The following is a 15,080-nucleotide window of genomic DNA, read 5'->3' as shown; positions in this document are numbered from 1 at the left end:
TACTTAAAAATAAAAGAAAAAAAAATAAGAGGCAATATAAAATATTTCACAAAAATATATTTATTAATTAAAAAGTAGAGTTTAGAATTTATCAATAATTAATTAATATTTATGATAGTAAGTTTTTACTAAAAATAAATTAGTAGAAAATTGATTTGTCAAAATCAAAAGACTATAAATAGGATAAATAATCAATCATTATGGATAGTTTAAAAATAATGTTTGAAAAAATAATTCAAACAAATATGAAAAATAAAATCGCCATTAAAAGTGGGAAAAATGACTTATTAGGATATTTAACTTTTCATTTTGTTCACATTTAGGCAAAAACTTTTGTACACATTTAACCATTTAACTTTTTAAATGTGTTCACATATTACAATTGTTACATGTTACAAGTTAAACGATCAAGTTAAATGATATTATGTTAACAAGTCAAATGGTCATATGTGTATAAAAGAGCTGTAAAAACTTGAACAAGACGAAAAGATAATTACCCTCACATGTTATTTTCCCGAACATTTAGGCAACTACAAGCTATAAAATGCCGAAATAATGAGTGTATAATGTGTATGGGGGCCTCATCAGTGATGGATCCAAGTTGGAAGTTAACTCGGATCTATTATATATTAAAAACCATACAAAGTATAAAATTCAAAATTTTGGGGGTATTTTTAGGTTTTTTCAGCAAAACAAATGTCAAAAGGGACTTCTCTTAGAAATGGCCACCCTCACAACCTCTCCGTTGTTAAAACGTTTTTAATAAATATATATGAAATATAATTAATTTATAATATGGTAAACTTAATAGAATACAAAAAATTTTAAAAATAAAAATAGTGCAATAAATGAAAATAATATAATACAAAAATAAATAAAAATATGCTTGGATTCATCATGTGGATTCATCTTAGATGCTTTAAACCCAATATCATAAATGTTTACAAAACATAGTTTCCAAAGTATAAAATCACAAATCAGAGTATCCCAAAATCGAATCTCACAAAACTGAAAGATGTGTGAGATCAAGTCTGCGTCTTGCCCCGATCATCTGAAATACATGAAACATAAAACTTAAACTGTAAGCAAAAACTTAGTAAGTTCCTCCAAAGTACCACACACAATCAAACAAATATACATATTGCATGTCGGGTTTATAACCTCCTGGTTGGATTACCCTGGCCCACAACCTCCCGGTTAGATTACCCTGGTCCACAACCTCCCGATTGGATTGCCCCGGGTTTGTTGGCTTCAAACAAAAAGCCATACAAACTCAACCTAACCATAATATGATGACATATGTAATAGATAATCATATAACCAACAACATCCTAAACCAGGATACATAATTTACATGGGCTGACATTGGTGCCTTCGACCCCCAAGTACATCGAGGAAACTCACCTCACAATCTGAAAAGATAGCAGAAAATAATGTTGCTCCAAATGTCAACTCTACATGTCACGTATACAACAAAAGGTGACTTAAACTCAAACTATAACTCAAAATACCCAAAATACCCTTAGTTCAAACTTGCTCAAAAGTAAAAAAGTCAACTCCAGACTGAGTACGCGCTGCGTACTCAACATGTACGCATGGCATACTCATTCGTCTAAAAACGAGGTCTTTATGGAGTATGCGCTGCATACTCAGAAGTACTACCAACATGTAACGCCCGCAGATCCGGGCTAGTCAATTTAGAGATAGTAGGGGGTCGAAAACGACTTTTCGACAAAAGATTATTTAGAATAAATAATCTTAACCAAGCTTTATAATATGTCTCAAGGGTTTCGTACATATAAAGAACGCCGAAATCCGAGTTATAACGAAGAAGTTATGGCCCGTCGAAATTTTACGGCAAAACCGGCACGGCACCGGGAGACGTAAATAGTGAATTTTTGATAAATGACTTTTTAGCCTTATCGATCCAAATAAAAATTTTATTATATGTTAAACCGAGAACATACAAAAAAAGAACACCCAAATCTGACTTCGTATGAGGAAGTTATGAATTTTCTAAGATTGGGTATAGCAGTGCACGACCCGAAACTCGAATTTTAGTTCGAGCGGTTTTTGGCCTACACGACCTAAATGAGAATTGAAGATCTCATTAATAGGAACTCAACGGTAAAAAGACGGATGAAAACAGAGTCTGTATGTAGAAGTTATGAAATTTACGCGGACATTTAACAGTATAATCTCCTCGTACTATTAAATTTATGATCGGTCGAGAATTATGTCACACCCCAAAACCGGAACGGTGGAAACGTTCAGAGGTGGAGGACATCATGTTTAGTATCACGAGATATGTATATGGTAAGCAAGCAATGAACAACCATTTCATTTCGAAAGAAAGTGTTTACAATGTGCGTGTTCACAAAACATAGAATTCATCCATAAATAACAAAATAAGACTTGAAGCTATAATGCTTCATCTTCTGAATCCCCAGCACGAGCACCTGTCTAATAGTCTCCTGAGAATACAAGTTATTTGAAAGAGTTGATCAGCAATTAAGCTGGTGAGTTCATAAGATTTTAGTGATGTGAGTAAGCTGTAAAATGTTGTTGAAAATGTACATGTAAAAGTGGTGTAAGCTGTAAGTTCTGTTTTGAAAGGTTCTCCTGTTCCTCTAGAAAATCCTATATTTCCTACTTGAATGAAAGTTAAGTAAAATGACACTACAAGCCTTTCTATGGGTACTAAGTGGGTACAAGTTATATAAGACTTAGAGTAAACAAGCAATTGATTGTGTGCATCTGCCCTAAGCTCACAACCCAACGAGGAACAGAAAGTAAGGCGGATAGCACACATCCCATTAGTTGTTAGATCATTGTCATATATAACCCTGGTGTATTCACTTGTTACTCATGGAGTTAATTGTAATGATTCCTTTATATTTAATGAAAAGTTCTTTAAGAAAACCTATATTTCTTATAGTAAAAATGGTGACCACAGTGACTACTTTTATAATAGCTTAGTTTAGACTGCTATATATAATCTAATATCGGATAGAAAGTTAATTGAGTGATTCTGCCCTAAGCCCACAACCCAACGAGGAACAGGAAGTAAGGCGGAAACCACACATTTAACTACCTATTGGGTATTAGTTTTATATATAAACATGGTGTATAAACTAAGGTATCATAGAGTTACTCACCTAGAGTCTTTAAAATTGTACCGGTTTAATAAAATGGATTAAACCCTTTCTGGGAAGTTTCTAGTTTTGTATACCAAAAGTATTGACTTTGGAAAGTATGTTTTGTACTAGAAAACCGGGCTCGACTCTGTGTCCTATAACCTGACCCAGAGCTGGTACCCTTATGATGACTTAATGTATACTAAGCATACATATATATAGAATCGGGTAGATAATAGATTGGGTGAATCTGTTCCAAGCCCACTGTTAGATGCCATTTTATGGATCTTATAGGGTAGTTTTCATTATCATTTTAGCATAATATTTTTCACATTTTCATGTCATTTAGATAAATAATGTTCAGCTCATGTATTTCGTTAGAATTCCCGTACTGCTCATGTTTTATGTTGATTTCAGATAGTTCGAGTGGAGCAGTGCTTTGGGAGCAGTTGGATGCGCGTTTGGAGCTTAAAATGGAGCTTGAAACTTATGGAGTATGTTGAGGAATGTTTGGAAGATGCTTTGGTCAAGGTGGCTGTATTCGTCCATAGCCTCTGTGCTCGAACTTGGTCTGCTGGACGAGTGGTATTTCGTGACGGTCTGCGGGCATCTGACGATAAGGCTTCGGAGAACAAAGTACTCTTCGCACGAGTACTTCGGGGGTTTAGAATACGAAAGATCAAGTTTAGGTTTAGGTCAGACCTTCGATACGAATGGCGAAAGTTTTGAGAACTTGTCGATCGAGGCGATAGAAACATATGAACTCAGTATGGTGAGGACCATGCCAACTCATGACGAAAGAAAACAACGGACTTTATACCCAATAAAGTTTTGGTCAAATGAAAGAAACGTCTGATAAACGACGATGTATCCCCGATATGCTCGATACTATACTCCTAGTATGTTCAAAAATGTACTCTTCGTAACTGTTCTCGTGCTTCCTGTTTTCTCTATGATGTTAACACTCCTACGTATTGTACCGCTATGTGTGCATACATACGAAAAAGAGTGCTCAAATAACTGTGGGGGATACTTTTTACCATTTTCCTCCCTGGTACCACTACTATCGTTCGTCATATACAAGTTATGAATATTTAAGATAGAACAGGCAGTCGACTGAGTATCTCTGCCTCAAATCCTCAACCAATTAAGGAAAGGGGACCTAAGCGGAGTCACTCACTCTAAGTCTGCAACATCTTAGTTGTGCACAACCCTGATGTATATGGTGAGCCATAATAGCTTCTCTAAGGGATCTTTTAGTTCTGTTGACTACTGTGACCTATTTCAACGTGTGAGTTGTTATAGTTACTTTTAAGTGTCATCCCCAAATTTTAATCTTATATGAATATAAATTAATTTTAAAAGTAATTACTATTTTGAAAACGTACCACTACTCGTCGACGACTCTGGGGTAGATTCTCATGCGGTGATCATCAGAATGCGTCCATCCGCTCCTGAGTTCCTTATTATTGAGCAGTCCCTCTGACGGTGACCAGTCTCACCACAGCTATAGCAGGCTTGGTTTTCTTTAGCTCCAAGGATTTAGGAGATCGGTTGAGCCGGTGCCCTGCAGTAACGGACGATGTGTCCCTTTCTGTGGCAGTTCAGACACTGCATTTCCCGGCATACTCCGGTGTGGTGAAAGTTGCACTTTCCACACTTCGTAAGGTTTCCAACATATCGACTGGCAGGTGCTGAAGCAGTAGGCGTCGTAGCGGTGTACATAGTACTCGCTCGTTACTCTTGCGGGGTGTATTGTGTTGTTCTCTTCTTCTTTCTCTTGTTCCCCGACTTCTGATTATAGTCCTCTTCCCTTGATGGGTCGGGAGTAGGGACTTTTACATCATGGCGGACTCCATGGTCGATGAGACGTTGAGCCAGGCGTTTAGCACTATCGAACGTGGCTGGGTTAGAAGACAACACATTTCCTTGGGTCGGAGCAGTCAGACCCCAAATGTATATTTCTATCTTTTTGCTCTCCGAGGTAATCATCTCAGGGCATAGAGCTGGTAGTTCGTTGAACCGGTCAGTGTAGGTCACTATGTCCGAGCCGACCATAGTGAGATCCCACAGTTCTTGTTCCAGTTTTTGAATCTCGCCTAACGGGCAGTATTCTTCCCGCATTAACTCTTTTAGGTTTTCCCAACCTAATGAGTTAGCCACTGATAGGGTCAGTGACTTAACATGGCTGTTCCACCATGTTAGGGCCTTGCCAGAGAAGGTGCAGGCAGTAAACTTCACTTTGCTTCATACTGGGCATAAACAGGTTTCGAAGATCGCCTCTGTTTTCTCGAACCATTGCATGAGGGCAATGACTCCTTCAGTCCCATTAAAGGACAATGGCTGACATCTGGTGAAGTCCTTGTAGGAGAAATCTCCCGGGCGCATAGGGACCTCACCTTGAGTAGAATCGGTAGGCGTTTCACCTCCACCTGTACTGATGAGGTGATATTGAGCCATGGCTGTTGCCACAGCCGCGGTCACTGCAGTGTTTATAGTTGCCATATTTATTTGCGAAGGAGGCGGAGTTGGAGTTATCAGAGTAGTGTGTTTGGGTGATCTGCGAGGAGGCATCTTTGCTATAAGAAAACAAAGATGAGACAGAATAAGTCTATAGCAATGGACACAAGCCGAAAGCTGAAAAGACAAGGTTATCCTAGTTCTTGATGTATCGGGTCCTGACTTCCACAGGGTTCTAGAAACAATTCATAAATGAGTCTATACCTAATAAACTCTATGAATATGAAATAACTATCCTCGAATGAATATTTGTTTCTTGAATAACTGTTACCAGCTGCATGTAAGAAAATAATCCTAACACATGTAATGTGAGCAGTGTTTCCACTCGCTCGATAAATTAAGATGATTAATACTTATTAGTGTGATGTGTAAGACGTTTCGGTTACTTTGGCTGATCTTTCCTTGAAAACTTCTCATGAACTTGTCCTTGTTCCTCCTGGATTCTTCTGTTGTATACTATGAGGAAGTGGTTACATTTATCTGGGCTTGTCGTGCGAGAATGAAAGTAACTAAAGAACCTATGAGCTTTAAGGTAACTTTATGGGGTGATCCTTACAGAATCCTCCTATAATTGTACAAGGTACACAAGTTTGTATATAATTAAAGATTAAATAGACCTTCGAATAAGTGATCCCACTCAAACACTACACCCTTAAGAGGAATGGATAGCGAAGCGTAGGCCACCTATTCTATGTCTATAAGATCCTGATTATATATAAAACTTTAGGAATATACCTTGCAAGATTATAGACTTATCCGTAAAGGTCTTTTAAATTCTCACATAAGTTATTTATCTGGACTAAAATACTCCTATAGTATTCTAACTCTGAATCTACTCGTTCTGTGTTCTCTTGACTGGTGTTCAGGTAAGTTTTAACTCTGTTGCAACACCACATCATTCCCAAACATATTTCGGTCACATCTCGAATGAATATAGTTGATCAGGCTATATTGATCCTAGCTATGATTACATAACTATTCAGGTTGACGACAGTGCCCAACCTTTAAATACTTTAGTTCTGTTCTCCTCGTGACACTAGTTCTATTATGTACATGTATGAGCAAGTAGGTATATTTTTATAACTTGTAGTTATACTCTAAAATATATCATTATCCAGAGCACTTAAGCCCCATTGCATTTATAGTTGTATATCTTTTATCGGTTGACATACTTAATTCACTATAAACAATGCTCTGATACCAATCTGTCACACCCCAAAACCAGAACGGCGGAAACGTTCAGAGGTGGAGGACGTCATGTTTAGTATCACGAGATATGTATATGGTAAGCAAGCAATGAACAACCATTTCATTTCGAAAGAAAAGTGTTTACAATGTGCGTGTTCACAAAACATAGAATTCATCCATAAATAACAAAACAAGACTTGAAGCTATAATGCTTCATCTTCTGAATCCCCAGCACGAGCACCTGTCTAATAGTCTCCTGAGAATACAAGTTATTTGAAAGAGTTGATCAGCAATTAAGCTGGTGAGTTCATAAGATTTTAGTGATGTGAGTAAGCTGTAAAATGTTGTTGAAAATGTACATGTAAAAGTGGTGTAAGCTGTAAGTTCTGTTTTGAAAGGTTCGCCTGTTCCTCTAGAAAATCCTATATTTCCTACTTGAATGAAAGTTAAGTAAAATGACACTACAAGCCTTTCTATGGGTACTAAGTGGGTACAAGTTATATAAGACTTAGAGTAAACAAGCAATCGATTGTGTGCATCTGCCCTAAGCTCACAACCCAACGAGGAACAGAAAGTAAGGCGGATAGCACACATCCCATTAGTTGTTAGATCGTTGTCATATATAACCCTGGTGTATTCACTTGTTACTCATGGAGTTAATTGTAATGATTCCTTTATATTTAATGAAAAGTTCTTTAAGAAAACCTATATTTCTTATAGTAAAAATGGTGACCACAATGACTACTTTTATAATAGCTTAGTTTATACTGCTATATATAATCTAATATCGGATAGAAAGTTAATTGAGTGATTCTGCCCTAAGCCCACAACCCAACGAGGAACAGGAAGTAAGGCGGAAACCACACATTTAACTACCTATTGGGTATTAGTTTTATATATAAACATGGTGTATAAACTAAGGTATCATAGAGTTACTCACCTAGAGTCTTTAAAATTGTACCGGTTTAATAAAATGGATTAAACTCTTTCTGGGAAGTTTCTAGTTTTGTATACCAAAAGTACTGACTTTAGAAAGTATGTTTTGTACTAGAAAACCGGGCTCGACTCTGTGTCCTATAACCTGACCCAGAGCTGGTACCCTTATGATGACTTAATGTATACTAAGCATACATATATATAGAATCGGGTAGATAATAGATTGGGTGAATCTGTTCCAAGCCCACTGTTAGATGCCATTTTATGGATCTTATAGGGTAGTTTTCATTATCATTTTAGCATAATATTTTTCACATTTTCATGTCATTTAGATAAATAATGTTCAGCTCATGTATTTCGTTAGAATTCCCGTACTGCTCATGTTTTATGTTGATTTCAGATAGCTCGAGTGGAGCAGTGCTTTGGGAGCAGTTGGATGCACGTTTGGAGCTTAAAACGGAGCTTGAAACTTATGGAGTATGTTGAGGAATGTTTGGAAGATGCTTTGGTCAAGAAACATTCAATTGAATTGATCACACGAAGATAGAATATACAATTTCAAAGTTAAAGGACGTTGCTGGCAGCTTTGACCCCCTGTCAGTATTTTGACCATATCTCAAGAACCGTAACTCCGATTGATGTGATTCAAAATGATCAGAAAAGTAGACAAAATTTTGGACGTCATAGGCACAACCTGCAATCAGAGGTTGTCTCCTTGCGATCGCAGGTGACCTTTTTGCGATCGTAAGTTTGGTCTCAGGTTGCCTTCGAGGTTCTTTTGTGCCCAAAATTTATCCGGAAGTGAAAACTCAAAACCTGCGATCGCAGGTTGTCTCCTTGCAATCGCAGGTTGGCCAAAATGTGTTAAAATAGCATCCTACTTCATTAAAACGACATCAGATATGTTTATTTCAAAACCTGCGATCGCAGGTTGTGTACATGCGATCGCAAGTGCGTCGTTTTTGCTGCTGGACGTATAAAAAGACCCTGATAGCCTTCCAGTAACCTAAGTTAGTGATTCCAGAGGTATCGGACGACGAAAATACAATTTTGGAGGCGTTTCTTCTCTGATTTCATCAATTTCTGAAGATCTGAAGACTGTGGATCATCTCCTTCAAGTAGATTAGTAAGATTAGTTGTTTGATGTCTCTTTTCATCTATTTTTATCAGATTTTGGCCATGTCTGGCTAAACCCTAGTTTTCAGTTTTGCATAAGACAAGTACTTTTCATGTGATTGATCATTAGATCTAGTTTTTGATTTGTGTTTCTATCTAGATTCTTGAGTTTTGTTCTTAATGAATGTTTGATTTTGATTCTTGTTAGTTTGATCACCTAGCTAGGGTTTTATCATTCCAGTTAATCAGTTAATAGAATACGTAATTGTTCTTGTCAACTGGTAAAAGTAACAAGTATCAGATTGATTCCGTTTTGGGATTTAACTCTGGTATAAACTGTAAAAATCATACCTTTACGCTTCCGAGCCTGTGAGAAGTATTGGATATTGCTGGGAATTTTACATAGATTATAATGCAACTTTTCTGATTTAATTGAACAGTAAAAAGTTATGGTTAATTAAAGAGCTTGTTTTGGTTAACTAAATAAGGTAAAAGTGGAATTACTAGAGCTTGTTAGTTTTTCTCAGTACCAGCTTAGATAGAACGCATCTCTAATAATCAAATATGGATCAGTTACATGATTAGGAAAGTCGCAGCAGAACTGAAATCATTTTTTATATTGAGTTTCGTTTAGTTTAATATCACTGCAGTTTTCGTTTTTAGTTTAATTCAAATCCCCCTTTTTATATTTTCCGTTTCTTGACTAGATCGTGCCTGATGCAAAAAGGCATTGACCATTAGGCTGTGTCCCTGAGGATTCGACCCTGCTTCCCTGTGCTATATTTTTAGTGCAACCAGCAGTGATAATTTATTTGCTTCATACGCGTGTGACCGCGTGTTAGCAAATTGGCGTCATTGCCGGGGACACAGTACTGCTAATTGTTTTGTGCCAAAATCTTTACTCACAGGTAATCTAGTTTTCAGGCATGGTCGAGCCAACGACCTTAAAAACGGGCGGCTTTCCGGGAGGCAACCCGATGAGTAGTTTTTAGTTTTTCAATAAAGAGATGGTCGCAGTCCCAAGCAAGCTTGGGGAAATCATAGGATCGACAGAGTTGCTGAAATTCAGATTTTTAGCCACATCTTCGTCAAAATCAGATTTCTGCAACCTTATCAGGTACATTCTTTCCTAGCTGCAACCCTTTTTGATTTTATATGCTTTATTGAACTGTTCATTCCTCTCTGAACATTGAGGATAATGCATCATTTTAAGCTTGGGGAGGGGGTTAGTGTAAAATTTTGCATTTTTTTTGTTAAAAATTTTAATTTTTTAGTTTTTCATTTAAGATTTTTCAAATTTTATTTTCTGCATTGCATTTGCATATTAAAATTCAAAAAAAATCCAAAAATATTTTCCTTTTTATTTTTCTGCATTCATAAAACACAAAGAAAAATCCAAAAAGATTTTATTTCTAGTTATTTTATTTTTTATTTTCTGCTAATTAAAATTCTTAAAAATCTTAAACAAATTGAAATAAATTACATGAGATGAGGATATCTTTTTACATTCGATAGCTCTGTTAAGATGAAATGTGATAGTTACCGAAAATAACAGTCTCATTACACTCAATTTTAAGAATTATCTTTTCAAGTGTTTTAAATGTTTTCAATATGAACCAACATATGAGTCAGATAATTTTTACAATGGAAGTGTGAGATGGAAAAACGAACAGTGTTTTGAAAATAATTTTCTTGAATGCCTTAAAAAGAACCTAGATTGGATAACCCTTATCATTCCTTAAAGTACCGAACCTTATAGTTTCTACGCCTTTTGAGGTTGGGATGGAACTCTTGTTATACCCACAATTTATTATCATTTTTGAAGTATTGAAGATATGGTGGGCCTCAAAGTAAAATCCGCGCCCAGTCAATATATATGTTAGAAATTGTATATCAAGCAACTTGAAGAAATCTACAATTCAAAGTCAAATCCAAGTCAAGTTCAAGTTGAAATCAAGAAGCAAACAAGTTAAATCTAAATAGTTGATCAAGACAAAGAAGACATGTGGTATAATGAGATTAATCCCTCGATAGTGGAATCATAGGGGTAAGTGTCGATAATGGAGCTTACCGCGTTTACTGGACGAGTTTGGAAAAAAAGGAGGGGTTGGTAAAGCTAAGTTTTTATGAACGAATTTTCGTGAAATTGTTTTTAAAAATACAATGTTTTCACAAATTAAATTCAGTGTAAAAAGTATTTGCTCAATCTTGGTTTAACTTATTAAATATAACTGTGAATCCTTAATATAAAGTATTGAGACTGTTGTCTAGGTAGTAATTTAATTGGAGCTTCTTCGTTGTGAAATCTGATCATGTGACAAAAAAAAGAGTGAAGTACTTTAGTTTAAGTTTTTTCTTTATTTTATTCTAAATTCTATTTAGGTTATCTACATCAATACATTTGTTTATAATGTTGTATCCTTTTTCTTACTTGAGGGCAAGTAAGGTTTAAGCTTGGGGAGATTTGTTAGATGCCATTTTATGCATCTTATAGGGTAGTTTTCATTATCATTTTAGCATCATATTTTGTACATTTTCATGTCATTTAGATAAATAATGTTCAGCTCATGTATTTCGTTAGAATTACCGTACTGCTCATGTTTTATGTTGATTTCTGATAGTTCGAGTGAAGCAGTGCTTTGGGAGCAGTTGGATGCGCATTTGGAGCTTAAAATGTAGCTTGAAACTTATGGAGTATGTTGAGGAATGTTTGGAAGATGCTTTGGTCAAGACACATTCAATTGAATTGATCACACGAAGATAGAATATACAATATCAAAGTTAAAGGATGTTGCTGGTAGCTTTGACCCCCTGTCAGTATTTTGACCATATCTCAAGAACCGTAACTCCGATTGACGCGATTCAAAATGATCAGAAAAGTAGACGAAATTTTGGACGTCATAGGCACAACCTGCAATCGCAGGTTGTCTCCTTGCGATCGCAAGTTACCTTTTTGCGATCGTAAGTTTGGTCTCAGGTTGCCTTCGAGGTTCTTTTGTGCCCAAAATTCATCCGGAAGTGAAAACTCAAAACCTGCGATCACAGGTTGTCTCCTTGCGATCGCAGGTTGGCCAAAAAGTGTTAAAATAGCATCCTACTTCATTAAAACGACATCAGATGTGTTTATTTCAAAACCTGCGATCGCAGGTTGTGTACATGCGATCGCAGGTGCGCCGTTTTTGCTGTTGGACGTATAAAAAGACCCTGATAGCCTTCCAGTAACCTAAGTTGGTGATTCCAGAGGTATCAGACGATGAAAATATGATTTTGGAGGCGTGTCTTCTCTTTTTTCATCAATTTCTGAAGATCTGAAGACTGTGGATCATCTCCTTCAAGTAGATTAGTAAGATTAGTTGTTTGATGTCTCTTTTCATCTATTTTTATCAGATTTTGACCATGTCTGGCTAAACCCTAGTTTTCAGTTTTGCATAAGACAAGTACTTTTCATGTGATTGATCATTAGATCTGGTTTTTGATTTGTGTTTCTATCTAGATTCTTGAGTTTTGTTCTTAATGAATGTTTGATTTTGATTCTTGTTAGTTTGATCACCTAGCTAGGGTTTTATCATTCCAGTTAATCAGTTAATAGAATACGTAATTGTTCTTGTTAACTGGTAAAAGTAACAAGTATCAGATTGGTTCCGTTTTGGGATTTAACTCTGGTACAAACTGTAAAAATCATACCTTTACGCTTCCGAGTCTGTGAGAAGTATTGGATATTGCTGGGAATTTTACATAAATTATAATGCAACTTTTCTGATTTAATTAAGAGCTTATTTAATTGAGCAGTAAAAATTTATGGTTAATTAAAGAGCTTGTTTTGGTTAACTAAATAAGGTAAAAGTGGAATTACTAGAGCTTGTTAGTTTTTCTCAGTACCAGCTTAGATAGAACGCATCTCTAATAATCAGATCTGGATCAGTTACATGATTAGGAAAGTCGCAGCAGAACTGAAATCGTTTTTTATATTGAGTTTCGTTTAGTTTAATATCACTGCAGTTTTCGTTTTTAGTTAAATTCAAATCCCCCTTTTTATATTTTCTGTTTCTTGACTAGATTGTGCCTGATGCAAAAAGGCATTGACCATTAGGCTGTGTCCTTGAGGATTCGACCCTGCTTCGTTGTGCTATATTTTTAGTGCAACCAGCAGTGATAATTTATTTGCTTAATACGCGTGCAACAACGTGTTAACACCCACAACCAAACAAGGAACAAGAAATGAAGCGGAGAGCACACATCCTATTAGTTGTCGTAATCTATCGGTATATATGTATCATGTGATGTATACATTAAGGAATCATATGACTAGCATTATGGTCCTAAATTTTAATCGTAGCCTTCTACTAAGGCATCTTCTGTTATGTGCTAGACTCGACTGTTCCAATTGTCGATTGTAAAAGTATATTTTCCCTAGTTTATAACTATCTTGACTAGAAAATAGTTCAACTTTCAAGTGGTACTGTCACTTTATGAAAGTAATGGGAAAAGTAAGTACACAGATGTCGTTTATAATGACATACGGATGTACTAATAAACTAAAAACATATTTGTTTTATTACGGTCATAATGTGAAGGCTAGAACCCCTACTGGACGCTCTCCCTGTCAAGAGATTAAGGGAACCAAACGCGACCCCCGTAATTTCTTGCAAGCCGTGTAATTCAAATTAAAGTTATATGATCATATATACCCAATATAACTATCACCTTTTGTTTAAAATAATGAGTTAGTGATTCATTGGTATAATTAGATCCTGTGTGTGTTCTCATGCTATAGCAACTTAACTTGTTTGTTATGTTCTGTTTTGGTATTGTTTGATTCTCTTCACTGTTTGTTCTGTTATTGTGTTGATTCTTTGTGTGCTTCATTGTACTAGAAGTAATGAATATCATTCTCCTAAACTATACCTATTATAGTTTACTAATGTTCTACGTGGACTGTTACTGAAAAGACTCATTTATCTACTAAGTTATGCTTGTACCTTAAAAACAGAGTTTTGTATAACTATAAAGTAACATAACTTTAAAAGAGTTTTGAAATGTTTTGACAACTTATAATAACATAAGTAGCATTTTGAAAGATGGCTGTAACAAAAAATCACACAATTATCATTGTGTTCAACTTGTATCCCCTCCCTAAAGTAGTTAAAACAGTTAAAAGATTCATTACGGGGTATGAACTCACTTGATGTGGGTGATTCAAACGGGTATGTGTGTAAGGATGAGAAGTTCCACGAATCAAGTCTCGAGACACAATAAGTCCTAAATGACATATAAGGACACATATTGACATGAATATAGTGTTTATAAACAACTATATGAAAAGGAACACCTTCCGAGACTAGGAAACACCTTGATCAAGTGTTGGAATCACATGTGATTCATCAAAGGGAAGTGAAATGGCACTAAAAGGTGTTTACGATTTTGTGACCAACTCCATTGGAGTTTACGGTCGTAAACCCATGAGTTTACGGTCGTAAACCCATGAGTTTACGGTCGTAAACTCATGGTAACTTGACCATTTTGTGTTTTGAAGTCTTACAAGTCATTCTAAGCATTCCTACTTCATGTTTAAGCCTTAGGAAGTGATTAGGGCAACATTTCACCCCTAATATGGAGTTTACGGCCCATGGACCACTTCTCCATGTGTTTACGGTCGTAAACCCATATGGATTATGGTCATTTGATGTTTTCAAGTACTAAGCACATCAAGGTAAGGGTCTAGGTTAGTTTCCAAGGCTTGTGAAGGGATTAGGGACATTTTGGCACCCTTTATAGGGTTTACGGTCCAAGAACATCTTGGACTGTAAACACCTTTGATCTTGACTTTCTTGGGTGTTTTCTTGGTGTTTAGAAGTGTAAAAAGTCTTATAATACTCTAGGATAGAAGTACTTACTAGGTAGAAGCTTGAAAAGGTGCTAAAAGTCCAAGAACACTAGTGTGTGTTCTTGGTGAAACTAAGAACACTTGAAGATCTACATATATGGAATGATTTCATGGATGAAATCATGTTAGATCACTAGATTAAGGTAGATATCAACTTAACAAGGAAGAAAACACTTACTTTCTTGAAGATTTTTGAAGAACTTTGGATGATACTTGAGAGAGAAATGGTTTTAGACTTGGAAATGTGAAAAAAGTTAAAAATAAACTAAGTCTCACATATATAGCCTTTAGGGTTTACG

The sequence above is a fragment of the Lactuca sativa genome, chromosome 5 (genome assembly GCF_002870075.4).
Source record: "Lactuca sativa cultivar Salinas chromosome 5, Lsat_Salinas_v11, whole genome shotgun sequence".
Lineage (NCBI taxonomy): Eukaryota > Viridiplantae > Streptophyta > Magnoliopsida > Asterales > Asteraceae > Lactuca > Lactuca sativa.
The sequence above is the reverse complement of the archived record's forward strand: the minus strand, read 5'-3'. Positions refer to the sequence as shown.